Source organism: Eulemur rufifrons, chromosome 8 (genome assembly GCF_041146395.1).
Source record: "Eulemur rufifrons isolate Redbay chromosome 8, OSU_ERuf_1, whole genome shotgun sequence".
Taxonomy (NCBI): domain Eukaryota; kingdom Metazoa; phylum Chordata; class Mammalia; order Primates; family Lemuridae; genus Eulemur; species Eulemur rufifrons.
This window is the reverse complement of record NC_090990.1, coordinates 47,803,173-47,820,666: the sequence shown is the minus strand read 5'-3', so window position 1 is coordinate 47,820,666 and position 17,494 is coordinate 47,803,173.

Sequence of the window (17,494 nt, the reverse complement as noted above, 5' to 3'; positions counted from 1 at the left end):
TCCCAGCATCTGGGAGTGTGGGTGCTTTGATTAGTAGATGAGTTACTTATAAAATAGTTTGCAAAAGTCCATTTGCAATCAAGCCTCCATGTTCAATGTTATTCTAAGTATCTAGACAATTCTGTTCCTTTCACATTGTCAATGCCATGCGATTTGCTGCTTTTGTATCTATTTACATGGTAACCTAGAACTATTTCTGCCATCACATATTGAAAATTGTTTAAGACACATGCATTATTCTTCTCTAATTGAAGCCACAAGCAGAAATGATGAAAGAGTAAATATTTGCAGTGAGCCTGCGTCTGGATAGCATACAGTTGCTTTGGTGTATAGATTGTTTTGCAGTTCAGTGTCCTTCATTCCGTCAGTAAACATGTGTTGAATGTCTCCTATGGGCTAAGACTGACCAACTCACAGAGAGAAGCCAAAGTCAAGTCCGTGAACCTGAGAGGAGGCATGGTGAAGGTGGAGCTTTCCAAGTTGCTTGCTTTGCTGCATCTTAGTGTGTACTGAACAGAGTGGCAGGTGAAGGGCTGGGGAGGTAGGAAAGGGACAGAGAGGAAGAGGCTGTGAGATGTACAGAAGACATCTTCCCAGAGGCCCTTAGGCTGTGACTTGGTGTTTTATGGGTGTTAATAGGGATAAGGGCGGAGAGGGACCTGAGGAATTGCTGGCCTTGGAAATTCTGCATAACGGCCTGATAGCGCATTTTCCAAGTCCCTACGGGCTCCAAAAGAGATTTAGTATAAAGAGGCAAGGTTTATTTTCTGGTTTGATAACCTACTAAATAAAATCAGAGTAGGTATTCATATATTTCTGCTTGACATAGAGGCAGTTCCTATAGAGAATAAACTTAATGAAAGAGAAAACTTTTTTTAAAAAAAACCATCTTTTACTTTTATTATCTAGGTAGCATCATCTTTTACTTTTATTATCTAAGTAGCATTTATTGAGCATCTACTATGTGGCACCCTTGATGTTAAGGGCTTTTAAATATTATTACTGTTATAATCATTATCATTATGATTATTAACAACAACTAATGTTTATTCAATATTTACTATGTGCCAGGCACGGTTCTAAGAGTTTCACGTGTATTAACTCATCTAATTCTAGCAGCCTTATGAGATAGGTGCAATCATTTCCCTCATTTCACAAATGTGGAAAGTAAGGCACAGAGAGGTCAAATAACTTGCTCAAGACCACACAGCTAGTAGGGAGCAGAGCTATGATGTCAGAGAAGTATCAATATGCTGTCATATTTATTAACAGAGGTGATGTTATCTAACATGCCTACTCAGTGCCTATCATTTAATAGATACCCCTACATTTTTGTCTCCTCCATCTTCCTCCTTGCTTCTTCATCAACTTACTAAAAGAATGGCTTTGTAACTTACCAGGAGAACCCACACAAATATTTACATTGCTTTTTGTTTTTCTGATTATCATTCTTAGGCTTTTTGGTAAAGGTGCTTGTATGACATGAAACATAATAAAAGAAAATTTCCTTTTCTTAAAAAAAGTGAATACTTCATTTACTTACTGTAGGCAGTTTAGTGGCTAAAAATGCAACTTTAAAAAAGTATATAAGCACAAAAACAAATCATGTAATCAAAACGTTTGTACCCCCATAATATTCTGAAATTTAAAAACATAGGGAAAAAAAGAAAAAAGTATATAAGAAATCCTAGAAGAGGAAAGAAGGAGGGAAAGGAAAAAACATTGATAGAAAAACTCTTAGTTCCCAAGTAATGTGCTAGAAACTTTATGTGTGGTTGCTCATTTATTCTTCCCAACAGTCCCTTAAAGTATTGATTGATTATCTTCCCTATTTTGTGGATAGGATATCTGAGGCTAAGAGAATTCAGACAGTTTCCTTGTTAGCAAGGGGTGGAGCCCAAAACTGTCTCTGATGTCTACAGTGCTGTTGCCTTCCCCACAGACCCAAGAACCATGTGTTTAGAATATTGATCCCAGAAAGTTCCCAGCTTGGGAGTTCAAATAAGAAAGAGATGATTCTAAAGAATTTACGAAGGCTGAATGTTACTGGCAAAAATCACTCTTTTATTCCAAACAACTTCCTGAACAACACAGCTGTTTCCTCTTTTGAATCCTTGTTGGCTAAGTTAAGCAGCATTGTCCGAATGCTAATCCTTAGATTATGCATCTCTTAATCAATTTGGCCATAATTAGGGTGAACTTACAAAGTATCATTCCAAGAATAATGATTGCCTTTAAGAAGCAGTAAGAAAAGCATCAGTATCATTCTTTGCTATTTCAGAGCCCTGTAACCACACTCATCGCCCGGGATGGGTGGCAGAGGAAGTGGGGCAAAGGGCATGGTCGTGATTTTTATTTCTACAGGCAGGTGACCGGTGGGCATATAGCAATATTACCCTGGGCCTGGGCTTTGGTTTATGGTTAGTTTCTGTTTTCATGTTTGCTTTTCTGGCTTGACTCTCTATTTCAGGCAAAGGAAGAACATTTATGTCATCTATATCCTACTACTACAACACTGTGCATTGAGGGATTAATAAATATAATGATTTTCTCAGTTAAGTGTGTCTTCATTTATATAACTTCTTTTATCTGAGGAGCTTAAGGCATTTTGTAAGTATTGCCTCTGTCTTAAATAATATGTGAGACAGAGTAAAATAGTTCTTTCAGCTCTTGCCGATAGCACGTGAACCCTGTGATGCGGGACTGTATTTGTGTCATTCATTATGGTAGCCCCAGTGCCTAGCACGGGGTGCTCAGCAAATAGCTATGGTTGGGTCTCTTCTTCCCTCAACTGAGGGTAAGAAATCAGATCTTGTATTGTTCGCCGGTTTTCTCTACATTAACTCCTACCCCTTTTCCCTTTCCCAGAACCTCTGGCAGTTTTTCAAAAAGCAGAGTAAACAAAATCAGTCTGAAACTCAGTTCCTACCAATTCTATAGACTCATTCTAATTTTTGTGACGTTTTTGGCTCAGCTGTCTAAATTCATAATCACTGTCTGCAATTTCAAGTCTGTTTATCTGATAATCCCCTTTTTTTTGGACCTTCCATGCCTCCTGCTAAGTTTTGTTTTGCTACCCACCCATGCCCCAGGGTGTCAGGGAATCTGAAAGCAATTTTTTCTGACTTTTGAAAAAAAAAAAAATTGTGGGTGTGGAGACTGAAATCCACACAGATTGAGAATGATGCAGGTTGATCCTGGGCTCAAGGAGTTGCTATGGGGTATCCTCTTCGTGGTGTCAGGAGGATTCACTTAGGTGACAATCATTGTACGCCTCGTTATCAGGCATTTTCTAGGCGTGAGGATTGTAGAGATGTAATAGTCTCCATCTTCAAGGAACTCACAGTCAGGGGGAACACAGCCTGCAACACGAATAACTGCAATGTAAGAGAAGTGCCTGTAGGAGTTCTATGAAGGGGTGATACAGGAAAAGCTACACAGAAGAAATGACAGTTGAGGGATAAGGGAGAGTTACTATCCCACGGGGTTAGCCCCTTGGTGTACGGGTGGGCACACCTGTGGCATTCTCACCCAGCCCCAGTCCCTCTCCCCACAGCATGTGAGAAGTTCAAGGTTAAGTGGTATGTTTTATTTTGATGTTTGGTAGGCCACTTTCATAAGTGGTTGGAAACTATGAAATGTGAGCAGCAGTATCTAATGGACATCGATTGCCTTTTCCTTCTGTAGCTTCTATTTACCCCATACCCCACCCCTGAAATCTCCCTCTAAAAGACCCTCTCAATCCATACATCTCCAGAGGTAGGCATGTGACTAAAGGTTGGCTAATTAAAGCATCCAGTGACTCTGGCCACACCAATAGCTGGAAGATTCAGCACATGGCCTAATCAGAGGCCATGAAATGGAAGAGAATTTTTACTGAAACTTCTGGGGAAGAAATTGGATGAAACAGATCTGCCCCCATGTTAAGAGCACTCTGAAGTGGTCCAAGACAGTTTAAAAGTGATCTGAACCTTTTTCAATGCACTGATTTTAATACCAGAGCTTTCATTTAGCTCTGAGTTCCTCAAAGTTGAAGAGGATGTGGTTATTTATTTAATTACTCTTATTTCTCTAGACACATTGTGGGCTGTGACCCATTGGTGGGCCATGAAATCAATCTGGGGGTTTGGGAGCATCATTCTTTTAATGAAACAGAAGAGAATCACCTGTAATAAGGGCAAGAGTCCTTTTGTGAATTTTTTTCCCTTTTATGAATAAAACATACATATAGAGTATAGAGTAATAGTTAAAAGCATGAACTTTGGAATTGTACTATCAGAATTCAAATTCTAGGTCTACCACTTATTAACTGTTATGAGAATTAAGTGAGAACTATAGATAAAGAACCAGGAAAGAGCCTGGCACATAGTAAGCACTCAATACATGTTAGCTACTCTGTTATTACTGTTATTACCAGATAATTCTTAGGATCCAGAGATTGGCTCCTATGGGATGGAGGTGAAAGTCTATCCCTGCTTTTCAAGACCCCAGATTTTGCCAAACAAACTGAAACTTTCTTTATGATTTTGTTAGGGAGAAAAAACTTACCAAATGTTTCTTTTGTCTGCTGATGGTGCTAGAAGATGCCGCACTGCCGACTGCCTTACAAAACCAATAGCAGGACCATGAAAATAACCAAAGTCTTTAGCTTATGAGCCTTCCCATTAGATAGAGGGCACGTTTATTCATCTTTATATCACAGTGTTTCCCAGGGTACCTGGAAAATAACTATTTAAATGTTACTAAACATCTCTTAAATTTGATGTTTTATCTTTTGATGCTTTTCTACCACCTAAAACTCCTCTGTCCTTTGTTTCAAGGAATCTTTCTTGGTTCTGAAAAAAAAAAAAGAAATGAAAACCAACCCTGCTCCCCACTCCTCCCCTTACCAAGGCCCCAGAACATGCAAGGGGTGTGAGCACACACACCCCACACACATATTTGATACTATATTAATGACTTCACAATCTTCAGGGATATTGGCTGTTTTTAAGCATCTATTATATATCCTTGTCACCGAACTCATGCTTTCCCACTTTATCTCACTCAGAACCCATGGATGAATACCATCTGGTCCTGGTGATTTACTGCACGGAGTCCCCAAGTTGCTCCATACCTTTCTCCTCAGAGACCGAAGAGTCCCTGTCAAGGCCGTTCTCTGCTTTGCCATAAAATGTGTCCTTGGAACAGGAATTTCCCCATTGTCTTCTTCAATAAATACTGATTCAGAGTATTCATTTAGCTGCTTCTCTCCTTCATCATTCCATTTAATATTCTCCTTCTAATGAAAGTTCCTCACGTAACAGGCATAGTCACCTTACGAAATGCCATGAACTCTTTATGACTATTATTATTTATCTTGATGTTTCTACATGTTTTTCCCATTATCTCTTTGACCTCCGATAGGTCTTAGCTGGTACAGCTTGAGTTCCCGTCAGAGCGTGTGGCCTACAAAGAATGTTCGTTTTTTAATAGAATGGCTTTAAAATTGTTATTGTTGATTTTTCTACTCTAAAATGTTGTGCCTAGAAAATTTGGAAAACTTAGAAAAGTAGAAGAGGATGTATCTTTATAAACAAGCATTTGTAATCCTCTTTTGCCTAAATGGGGGGGCCTACCATTTGCATTTCTTTGTGAAACGTAGGCTTTCTGATTTCTCTGTCTCTTGCCCTTTTATTCTTGTGTGTTGCACGGCGGGAGTGGTGAGAAATAGCACCTTTCCCTACCGCCAACATGGTTGGGGTGTCTCCTCACTCAGCCTGCATGAGGGCTATGTCATCAGGAATGTCCTGCAGGGAGCCCTGGCCCCTGAGGGCCTCAGCCACGGGATGACACCATTCTCCATTTCCATCTAATCCCACTTCCCCAACAACTCCCACTACCTCACCAGGTCTTCCTTTTCGTCTAATTCCTTTTCTACCAGCCCCAGTTTGCTTACATTCTCACAGACCTTCTCTCTTACCCCTCAGCAAATTTCAGACTGATCTCACGTAACTGACCTCTGACTTGGACCCTAGAACCTCCCTTCTCTGATGGAGCCACCCTGATGGAGATTCAGGGCCAGTTTGAGCAGAGTCATGGTGACCTTCAGGCTGCTTCCTCCCGGGTTCCCCCTGGGCGCCAGAGTGCAGTGAAAGAACCTGGCTTTGGGGTCAGACCATGTGAGCTTGAATCATGGGCTCTCACTGTTTGGGCTAGTAACTGAACCTCACCAAACTTCCTATTCCTCCATCTGTAAAATGGGACAATAATACCGTCTGCTCTTCTGGAACACAATTTTTACTTTATTATTTATCTAACTCATACAATGCATTCTATGATTCAGATATTATTTTTGAATGCTTTGCAGACACTAACTCACTCATACAGGGAGTTACAATCCTAAGAAAGCTTGGGTTATTTATTCATTTACGTGAATTATGTATTCATTCATAATGAAAGTTTCATTACAAAACAATTGCTTCAGTGGAGAAAAAAGGGTTAGGAGCTAGAGAGTTTCAGACTTATAACAGTTGTTTTAATTTTTCTTGTGGGATTTTCAACATTAAAATTTGTGTTTAAAAAGAACAGCTATAAGTATCATAGTGGATTGAATGCTACCTCCCTTCCCCACCCCCACCACCCCACCTGAAAACACATGCCCACCAGGAACCTGTGAACATGACCTTGTTTGGAAAAAGGGTTTTTTGCAGATGTAGTTAAGTTAAGGATCTGGTAATGATGTCATTCTGGATTAACTGGGTGGGTCCTAAATCCAATGACATGTATGTTTATGAGAGACAGAAGAGGAAAAGACATATAGACACAGGAGAAAGTTTCATGAAGACAGAGATTGGAGTGACACATCTAGAAGCCAAAGAATGTCAAGGATTGATGGCAGCCATCAGAAGCTAGGAGAAAGTTCGGAAATAGATTCTCCCTCAGAGCCTCCAGGAGGACCCATTCCTGCCAATGCCTTAATTTTGGACTTCTGGTCCCCAGAACTATAAAAGAATAATGTTCTGTTGTTTTAAGCCTCCAAATTTGTGGTAATTTGTTATGGCAACCCTAGGAAGCTAATAACAAGTATATTTTATTATTGTGGACTAAAACTCACAAATTGAGGGATCAAAACAGAGCAGAAACAAACCTAAAAGCACAAAATTATGAACAAAACATAAAACCAGATCAAAGCAACAGGTTTCTGGACCTTTAAAATAAATAGCAGTATAGGTTATAACTACAAACAGTGAAAACAGAACACAAGGCTGAGTAAGTTGAGCCAACTGCTCAAACAAAGCTGCTAAATGTTACTCTATTCTTGGGTACCAGCCTTTTTTTGTTTGTTTGTTAGAGATGCGGTCTCGCTATGCTGCCCGGGCTGGTCTCCAGCTCCTGGCCTCAAGTGGCCCTCTTGCCCCAGCCTCCTAAAGTCTTGGGATTACAGGTGTGAGCCACTGCACTGGACCAATATTAGCTTTTTAAAGGATGAGGTGCTAAATCCTCATTGCAATTGTGTAATAACCAACTGAAGTCCACATGATGCAAAATATATTCCTTACTTAATCTATCAAGTTATACCCAGTAGTCAAGTACAAATTTGAGCAGAAGAAATACCTGCATGTATCCTATTGCTTTATTATGAAGCTTATAAATGGAATAATGCAAATGCAATTCCTAGCATATTTACTGGCACATAAGAAGTGTTTAATGCATGCTCCTGTTTCCTTGTGGAAAATAAGGGAAAATAAGGGTCATCAGCAGAGGCAAAGCATATGCCCTACACATAGTAGGTGTTTTGCAAATATTGGGATATGGACCTATTTCTCTCTTGACTTGCTTTGCACTTTCACAACACTAACTACCATGTTGTTTTAATCCAAGCCCTCAGGCCTGAAAAACACATTATAAGATGCAAGAATTTGTAATGACTGGAGGATGATATTATGGTATGTACAGGACTGATTTTTAAAATTTTATAAGTTAAAAAAAGTGTATGTTACTAGTTTCTTCAGAGAATGATGAAAAGAATGGAATCTAACATGTTAAAACGTAACATAGCAGCAAACATTCAAAGACTGTTCTCATGCAATCCTGTCCATTCATTCATTCATCCAATCACTCAGCTTCTTAGCTAATCCTTTGTTGTGTGTCCAGAACTACATTAAGCACTCCAGAATTTAAAAATAATGTGGGTCAGAGTCCTGAGGCACACTTGAGATAAGACGTGTATGCACCAATTAATGAATGATTCTGAGATAACAGTAGCAAGGCTGTGTGATTTCATGGAACAGACCAGGTGATTAAGCTAAGAAAAGTCTTAAGTAGCTTTGGAAGGGCAGAAACAGGGAAAGCTTTATGGATGAGGGTCTTAAAGGAATATTAGAGAACGGGCTTTTTAAATGTGTTTGCAGCCGCGCTAATGACACACCTTCCAATCTCCATGCCTAAAACTACTACACAGTGCCTAGCACATAGTAGGTGCTCAGCAAGTATTTATTGAATGAAAAAAGAGTGAATGAGTCATTGTTGCCCCTGTGCAGCTCCAGCTCATCTTCCCAATACACAGTTCTTTTCTTTTTATTTATTTATTTATTTATTTTGAGACAGAGTCTCACTCTGTTGCCCGGGCTAGAGTGAGTGCCGTGGCGTCAGCCTCGCTCACAGCAACCTCAAACTCCTGGGCTTAAGCGATCCTACTGCCTCAGCCTCCCGGGTAGCTGGGACTACAGGCATGCGCCACCAGGCCCGGCTAATTTTTTCTATATATATTTTTAGTTGGCCAGATCATTTCTTTCTATTTTTAGCAGAGACGGGGTCTCGCTCTTGCTCAGGCTGGTCTCGAACTCCTGACCTCGAGCGATCCACCCGCCTCGGCCTCCCAGAGTGCTAGGGTTACAGGCGTGAGCCACCGCGCCCAGCCCCAATACACAGTTCTGTTGCTGTCCCTTACCTCCTCTAAAGCTTCAGGGATTTCCCACTGCCTCCCAAGAAAGAGTGGGAAGTGATGAGTCCACAATCTTCATGTCAAATAGTCTTGGGTCTGAGTTCCAAACACCTTCAGTTTGGCCCCATTCTATACTATCTAATGCTATTTCTCTTTTATAGCTTTACTCTTCTTTCAATACCTAAATCTAACCACATCATCCCTACCCTCTGCCACCTTCCCCCGACTCCTGCTTAGAAACTTTCAATGGCTGCCCCTCTGCCCTCAGAATCTGACATCTGCCAACCTCTCCAGCTCCTGCTTTCTGGACTCTCTCCTTTAAACTTCTCACTTCCTGGAAAATGCCCGACTTTTCTCTCTCCTCCGGGCTTTTGCACATACTTGGAAGGCTCTGCTTGGAATATTCTCTATCATATTCCGTCTCCCACCCACCCCGTTATCAAGCTAACTCCTGCATATCTTTCAGGCTGCTTAAATGCCCCTTCATTCTTGAGGCCTTCCCTGTCTCCCTGGGCTACTAGGCTCACAGAGCACCCTGCACTTCTTCCATCGTAGCACACCCCATACTTGATTGCAATGACTTGTTTATAATGGTTGTCATGGTGTTGTGAAGGCGATGACTATGTCTGTCTGGTTCATGATTATCTTTGGTGACTGGCACAGTACCTGGGCTAATGAATACCTTCTGAACAAGTCAATGAGATCTGAAACTTGCTGGCTGCGTGCCCCTGGGTGGGTAATTTTGCTAATCTGATCCTCAAGTTTTTCTTTCGTAAAATGAAGATGATAGTTGTCTCATAGAGTCTTGTACACTCTAAAGTACTACATAAATGTCCACTTCTAATGACCTTATATGCATAGACCCTCACTTGTCTTTCTACCTTATCTTCTGCTCCACCCAATAACGTATAGTTGGTGCCAAACTGGACTTACAGCTTTTTTGTGAACATGGCCTATGTTTTCCCATCTAAAGTATTAATATATATTACTCTCAGCATTGTATTATGGTTATTTATGTGCAACTTCTAGCATAGCAAGCTCTAGAGTCAGTCTTTTTGGGCTCATATCTCAGATCCACCTTCTTATCTGCTATATAACCATGGGCGAGGTAGTGAGCCTATCTAAGCCTCAGTTGCTTTCTCTGTAAAATGGGGATATTAATAGCACCTATCTCACATGTTATTGAGGTGGAGTGACATTAAAGGGGATTATGTAAGTAGATCATTTAGCATAGTGCCAGACACATAATCAGTGATTATGTGCTCAGTATAATCAGCATTATCATAATTATCATCTTCTCTCTAATTAAACTGTGATTTCTTGAGGACAATGACTATGTTTTTACACAATCCCCTATCATACATAGCACAATGCCTGAACTCATAGTTGCTGCTCAGTAAATGTTTGTTGAATAGATGCATACATAATATAGACAAATATGACAAAAGAATGACTTTTTCTTTTGCTATAAAATGATGCAAGTTTACTGCATTTGGGAGCTTTTTAGAACTACTGTCCCTGTGGATTTCCCTAACGAGCATGAACATTTTGAAATAGTGTGCAGTAGAATAGGCCCACTATGTCGCCATCAGTCTGGAATTTGGAAAATTACAAGCAGAATTAAAGAACAGTATTAGAATTATTTATTCTTTCTATGCCCCTTTATTGCATTCATTTTGGGGGAAATTATCTATTCTTATTTAATAAGAAGATTACATTACATATTCATGTAGAAAGAATTTTACCAATTTGTGGAAACTTTTCTCAGATCTTGCCACATGTTAGATGTCAGGCAATGTCTCATTTGCAGAGAGAAAAAACAACTAGAAGTACTGTGATTTACAGCAAGGCAAGTTGTTCTAAATTTCCTTGCTAAAAAGAAAATGGAAGCTACATTTGTAAAATATAGAGGTTCGTCCTTCTAAACAGCCTCTTATCTAGAAAATATATGTAGTCATTTGTCTGACTTAATAAGGGGATAAAGCAAGCTTCACTTATCTTAATTTTGCCTGTAATGAATATACCAGATGAGATTTTGCTATGATATGTGACTGCTCTTTCATTAACAGATTAGATAATTGCCCTCTTGGAACGGACCAACTTTATTATTTGACACCTTACTTAATCCTGAAATAATCTAGAACTTATTTGGGGTGCAAAGCCATGCTTAGAGGAAAGACATTGTGTATACTGGGCACTGAGGAGAATTTGCAGGTTCCCATGTGTGGGGAAGGCTTTTGGGGAGATAGGCCATTGCCTGCATGGCACAACTTCAGAATCAGTTGAAAAATTTAACCGGTCTGAGTGTGAAATTCTAGTATCTGGAATTGTATGCATTCCACCTGGCTGGGGAGAGGACTGAAGAGAGTTGGGAGCTTGGGAGGCAACTTGGTGAAGGGCAGGGATTGACAAACTGTGGCCACAGGCCAAATCCAGCCAGCGTCTTGTGTTTGTATGGTTCAGGGGGTAAGAATGGTTTTTATACTTTTAAATAGTTGGGGGAAAAATTGGCTGGGCGCGGTGGCTCACGGCTGTAAACCTAGCACTCTGGGAGGCCAAGGCGGGTGGATCGCTTGAGGTCAGGAGTTCGAGACCAGCCTGAGCAAGAGCGAGACCCCGTCTCTATTAAAAAATAGAAAGAAATTATCTGGACAACTAAAAATATATAGGAAAAATTAGTCTGGCATGGAGGTGCACGCCTGTAGTCCCAGCTACTCGGGAGGCTGAGGCAGAAGGATTGCTTAACCCCAAGAGTTTGAGGTTGCTGTGAGCTAGGCTGATGCCACGGCACTCTAGCCGAGGCAACAGAGTGAGACTCTGTTTCCAAAAAAAAAAAAAAATAGTTGGGAAAAAAATCAAAAGAAGAGTAATATTTCATGACTTGTGAAAATTATATAAAATCTAAATTTCAGTATCATATGTAAGTTTTTATTGGAATGTAGTCTTTTGTGCTATCATGGTGGAGTTGAGCAATTGTCATACAGACTGTATGGCCCACAAAGCCTAAATATTTAGTGCCTGGCCCTTTACAGAAAAAGTTTGCTGACCCACGGTGTAGAGGAAAGAGCATTAAAAGCTATGGAATCCATCTTGGGGTTGAATGCATCTCTTCCAGTTACTAGCTCTATAACCTCAGTCATGGTGATGTTCATTCATTCATTTGATACATGTTGATTGAGCTCTTACTGTTTCCCAGAGACTGTGCTTGACATTAGAGATACAGTGGTTTCTGCATATGAGGATCAGCAATCCTGTTTGCTGACCTGTTGAGAGAATTAAATAAAATTAGTATTCAAAGTGCCTATCATATAGTAGTTGCTCAATAAATGATTTTTGAAAGTCTACAAATAACCATTCTATCCTAGTGTTCTGGAAGGGAGCGGTGGGACAAGGAGAGGCAGAAGGATGAGCTGATGGCTAACCAGGAGCTAGACTGGTGTCTCAGGTGGTGATGGTGCTTAGGAACCTAGAGGGTGAGAGGGGCATTGGAAAGGCAGGGGAAGGGAAGCAGAGACAGATGACTTCTCAGTGTTGCTCCTGGCCTGTTTTGTTCAGATGTAAATTTCTGTGGAATCCAATCTTGGGTGGCACATGGTTCTTTAATAATAGTCATTGGTCAAAATAGCTAACATTTATTGAGCATTTATTAAGTGCTGGGCATTGTTTAGAGTGTTTTATACAGTAATTCTAGGAGCTATCATAAATTTCTTATTCAAGGTCTCATGGCTAGTAAGTGGTGGAGCCAGAATTCTGAGCCCTAGACATTCTGCTTCTGGTGCCTTTAGCCATTACACCAGTGCCTTTCAAACTGGGTCTAGGGTTCCATGGGTGTATTATTAGGGGTCTTAGAGTTCTCTACAAGAGCCTTTAAATCTGAAGCATTCATTTAAATGATAATCTTAGAAAGGAAGAGAAAAAAAGCCCATGTAAGTGTATTCTAGACACTCAAATGACCACCTTATAACCTGGTATTGCCCTTGGTGCCCTTCTCTAAGTTTGTATGTGTGTTTAGATTGGATGGTTTTAGTGGGCTAGTGAGGAAAGAACAGAAAAAGCAGACCTAATAAGAAAATGATGTGTTGACACCACAGGATGGTCAAATTATATTACCGCACACCCCAAGGACAAAGGTTTCATAGCAAACCTAAGGGAGAAACAGGTGGGAGAACTGAATCATCTCACAGCACACAGGGCGAGCGGCGCGCCACACGGAACTTGGCTGTGTTTAGAATGGCAAGCTAGTTTTAGCAAAACCAGAGCCGCTATATAACTTGAATTTCATTAATTTTGTGGTTTGCTTATATTTAACTTATAAATTTGTTCTGGTTTTATAAATTGTACAAAAGCTATGTAAGGGATTTTTAAATCTAGTTGTTTAAAACCAAATTTTACTGCATTTAAGTGACATTATGATAAAAATAATTTCAGCGATCTTCCCAATAATTCTTTATTTTTATGTGCTCTTGCCTTATTTCATAATTTAAGGCTTCATTGAATAGGGGCACTCTCTGTATTCTTCCCTAAGTGTTCAAAAGAATAGCCCAGAGGTGCAGAGAAGGGAGGAGAAATTTTTCCCTTTAGTGTATGGATGTCCTGGGCTTCTGTTGATGAGGTTATTTTTCCAGGGACAGAAATGTGTCCAAAGGAGATGAATGCTGATCCTTCAATATGGTTATTTAAATGATAATTCTTTTTCTTTCTGATGTTATTTCAGATCATTCAGTTCCATTTCTCTGACTTTTGCATATCAACGAAATGTCTTTTCATCAGGGCCTGATGCCTATGCTTCTGTCTTCAGAATGGTTCTTGGCTCTTATTTATCCAGAGAAGCAGGGGGGGAAGGAATTATCAGCCCTCTCCATCCTTCCATACCTGAAATTATGTTATAAATACATTTATATGTATAAATATATAAATTTATATCTGTCTCCCCCACTTGAATGTAAACACTAGAATGTAAACTCCATGAGGATAGGGATTTTCCTTTGCTTATTTCATTCAAGGGTTCTAAACCAGGGGTGGTTTTTCCCCAGGCAACATTTGGTAAGGTCTGAAGACATTTTTGGTTGTCACAACTGGGGTGGGCGTGGAGCTTGCTACTGGCATTTCATACGTAGAGGCCAAGGATGCTGCTAAACATCCTACAATACACAGGACAGCATCCCTCCTTCTCCTCAGCAATAAAGAATGGAGTTCAAAATGTTGACAGTGCCGAAGTTGAAAAACCCTCAGTTCAAAAATGGTGTGTGGCAAGTAATAGGGCCTTGCAAGTATTTTTGAATAAATGAAAAACTAATTGGCATATGCCATGTGTCAGGGAGTACGTTAGAGGTTTTATGGATGTGGTAAGACAGTAGCATTGAGATATTAGTTTGGTTTTAATTCCCACTGTTTTTTTACTGGCCCTGATTCCAAGAAGATAGCTATTAAGCATCTCCTGTCCTCAGGGTAATGTGACAGGGCCAAAAAGTGACAGAAGAAAGGTTCTCTGACCTTGTGAAGGGTAAGTTACAGTGTGTCCTGGCGGGACTTTTCTGAGCCCTTACGGAGATGGGGTGTGAAGTGGAGTCCCTATAGCAACAAAGATTGAATTTACTTCCAGCTTGGTGGGCTAGAGGTTTGGAGTTGGATTTACTTTAATAAAATAATATACCATTTCTTGTATAACAAAATTTGTAAAATAACATCTATACATTTTATATATTATTTGATTTAAAAATCCTTAGGACAAGATAGGCATTATTATTCCCATCTTATAAATGAGAACACTGAGATTCAGAAAGATGAATTAACTTACTTTAGATGATATGGGTTATAAATGGAAAGGCCAAGATTTAAACCTTGCTCAGCCTGACTTCAAAACCCCAAACCGTGACTGTCTTTCTTTGAATGAAGGAAGCCTATGGCTGAAGGGATACACCTGAGCTGTCATACAGCACGAAACTTCCCTCCTAAACCATCCCTCCGATAACCTTTGCTTCTGGAGATGGTTTTTTCTTCTCCCAACAGGTGGGCTGTTGACTAATTAACTAATACTAGCACCTACCATGTCCAAGATGTTAAGCTACCAGAGATGGTTAATAGGTTTTATTTCACGTGTCATCTCTGATCCTCCAGTAATGGTTAAAAGTGTTGAGAAGGATTCTCAGGCAGAGTCTGGGCTCAGCTGGGAACAGAGAGCCTCCCGCAGTCAGCTGTGTTTGCTGCGGGGCTGGAGGCGGCTGGCATTCCACACTTCTGCATTCCCCGTGCTGGGCACTAGGGGGCAGACAGAGACGAATAAGGTCCCCTATGGAAATACCCATCCTTGGAGATTCGGTTCCACTTCCAACACCCCCAGCAGCTTTGCTGATAGACTCAGCTTCTCTCTCTTTTCTACTCCTAGAGCCACAGTCCAATAGGTGAGACAGAAATGCAACAGTACTCATGGCACTTACCACTGCTGCCGCTTGGTTCACACTACTGCCTCAGCTGTACGGTAAGGCCTCAGACATCAGTGGCGAGTGGAGTCCCGCATCTCCACGTGGCCCAGCACAACAGGCACTCAGTGAATATTTGCTGAGCCCAGGGTTAAATGAATCCATGAATGAGGTGTGATAATACCCACCAGGACTTTTTATTCCTCTTGAGTTGAGGAGCATGCAAATAAATACACGATCCCAAACTAAACAACGCCTAGCATAGCAAGGGACCTCCAGGGTCCTGTTTTAGTACAGCGGTCAGCATCTGTTCTGCCTGGTCAGCGTTCCTCACCATCTATAGTCAAATATTGTGAACATCATTAAACATTTCGGTCTAAAACTGAAACCACCCCCCAAAGTCATCATCCCCCTTTCCTGCTTTTTTCACCTCCTGGCACTTGTCCCCATCCAACATACTCCATATTTTACTTATTTATTTATTTAATTGTCTTTCTCCCCTTCAAAAGGGGGAAGAAGGCAGCAAGGACAAGATTTTTATCTTTTTTAGTGACTGCTTGTTCCAGTTATCTATTGCTGCATAAACAAACCAACCCACATTTAGTTGTATAAAATAACTATTTCATTATGCACACAGATTTTTTTGAATCAGGAATGTATACAGGGCACAGCAGGTATATTAGTTTTCTATTGCTGTGGAGCAAATTGTCACTTATTTAGCAGCACTAAATATCATGCACCTAATATTTCAGTGGGCCAAGGGTCTGGACCCAGCTTAGCTGGGTCCTCTGCTCAGAGCCTGACAAGGTTGCAGTCACGGTTTCTTTCTGGAGCTGAGGGCCTTTTTCAAGCTCACATGGTTATTGGTGGAATTTAGTCCCTTGAGGTTGTAGGACTGAGGTCCACATTTTTTTGCCAGATGTCAGCAGGGGGCTCCTCTCAGCTCCCAGAGACCACCAGTAGTTCCTTGCCATGTGGCCCTGTCACAACATGGCAGCTCCGTTCTTCAAGGCTGGCAGAAGAATCTCTGCCCTGAGAAAGGGACCAGTACTTCTTTTAAGGGCTGTCAACTGATTAAGCCAGGCCCGCCCTGAATAATATCCCTTTTCTTTAACTCAGAACCATCTGATTTGGGATTTTAATTACATTTGCAAAATCCCTTCACTTTGCCATAAAGTGTAACCTAATCATGGGAGTAATATGCTATCATAGTCACAGTTCTCCCCCACTCAAGGAGAGGAGATTATGCAGGATATGTGCAGGAGGGGGAATTTGGGGAACCATCTTAGAATTCTGCCTACCATAGCAAGAATGTCTTGTTTCTGCTTCTTGGTGTCTCGGGGTAGGATGGAGTCTCAGCTGAGAAGAATTGAATGGCTGGGAGCTGGAACAATGTGTGAGCATGTTCACTCAGCTCTCTGGTCCCTGGTCAGAGAGGACTCAAAGGACAGGCTCAGCTCAGACTGAAGACCAGAGCCACCTATATGTGGCTTCTCCATGTGACTTGGGCTTCCCACAGCATGGAGGTTGGTTCTGAGAGGGAGTGTCCCAAAAGGAATCATCCAAAAGTAAGTATTCAAGAGATCAGGTGGAAGAGGCATGATCTTTTATGATTTAGCCATGGAAGTCACATAGCATCACTTCCATGCCACAAGCCTGCACAGATTTCAGGGACATAGACCCTACCTCTCAATGGGAGGAATGGCAAAGAATCAATAGCTATTATTCTTATCTTTTTAACAACTGCCACACTGCTATTTCTCTAGTAAGCATGTAGTAAATATTTGTTGAATGAAAGAAATTTTTGTCTAATGAATCTAATTCAGACTAGGACAGGATTATATAAAGGAAGACTATCTGGTGGAGACTGATCTCAAATGCTGAATGAGTTGAGTAGGCAAAAGTATAGGAAAAACATTTGAGACGAAGGGAACAGCATATGCAAAGGCAGAGAAACAAGAAAATGGGGCACATTAGGGCGACCACAGGCAGTTCAGTGTAGCTGGAGCATAGAGTGTATGAGGAGGAGGAGGTGATGAGGCTGGAGAGATGGGCAGGGCCAGGTCACAGAGGGACTTGTGGGTCATCCAAGGAGTTTTCCCAGGAGAGCTGGGAAGACACTGAAGACGGCCATGAGTGCAGGTAGGCA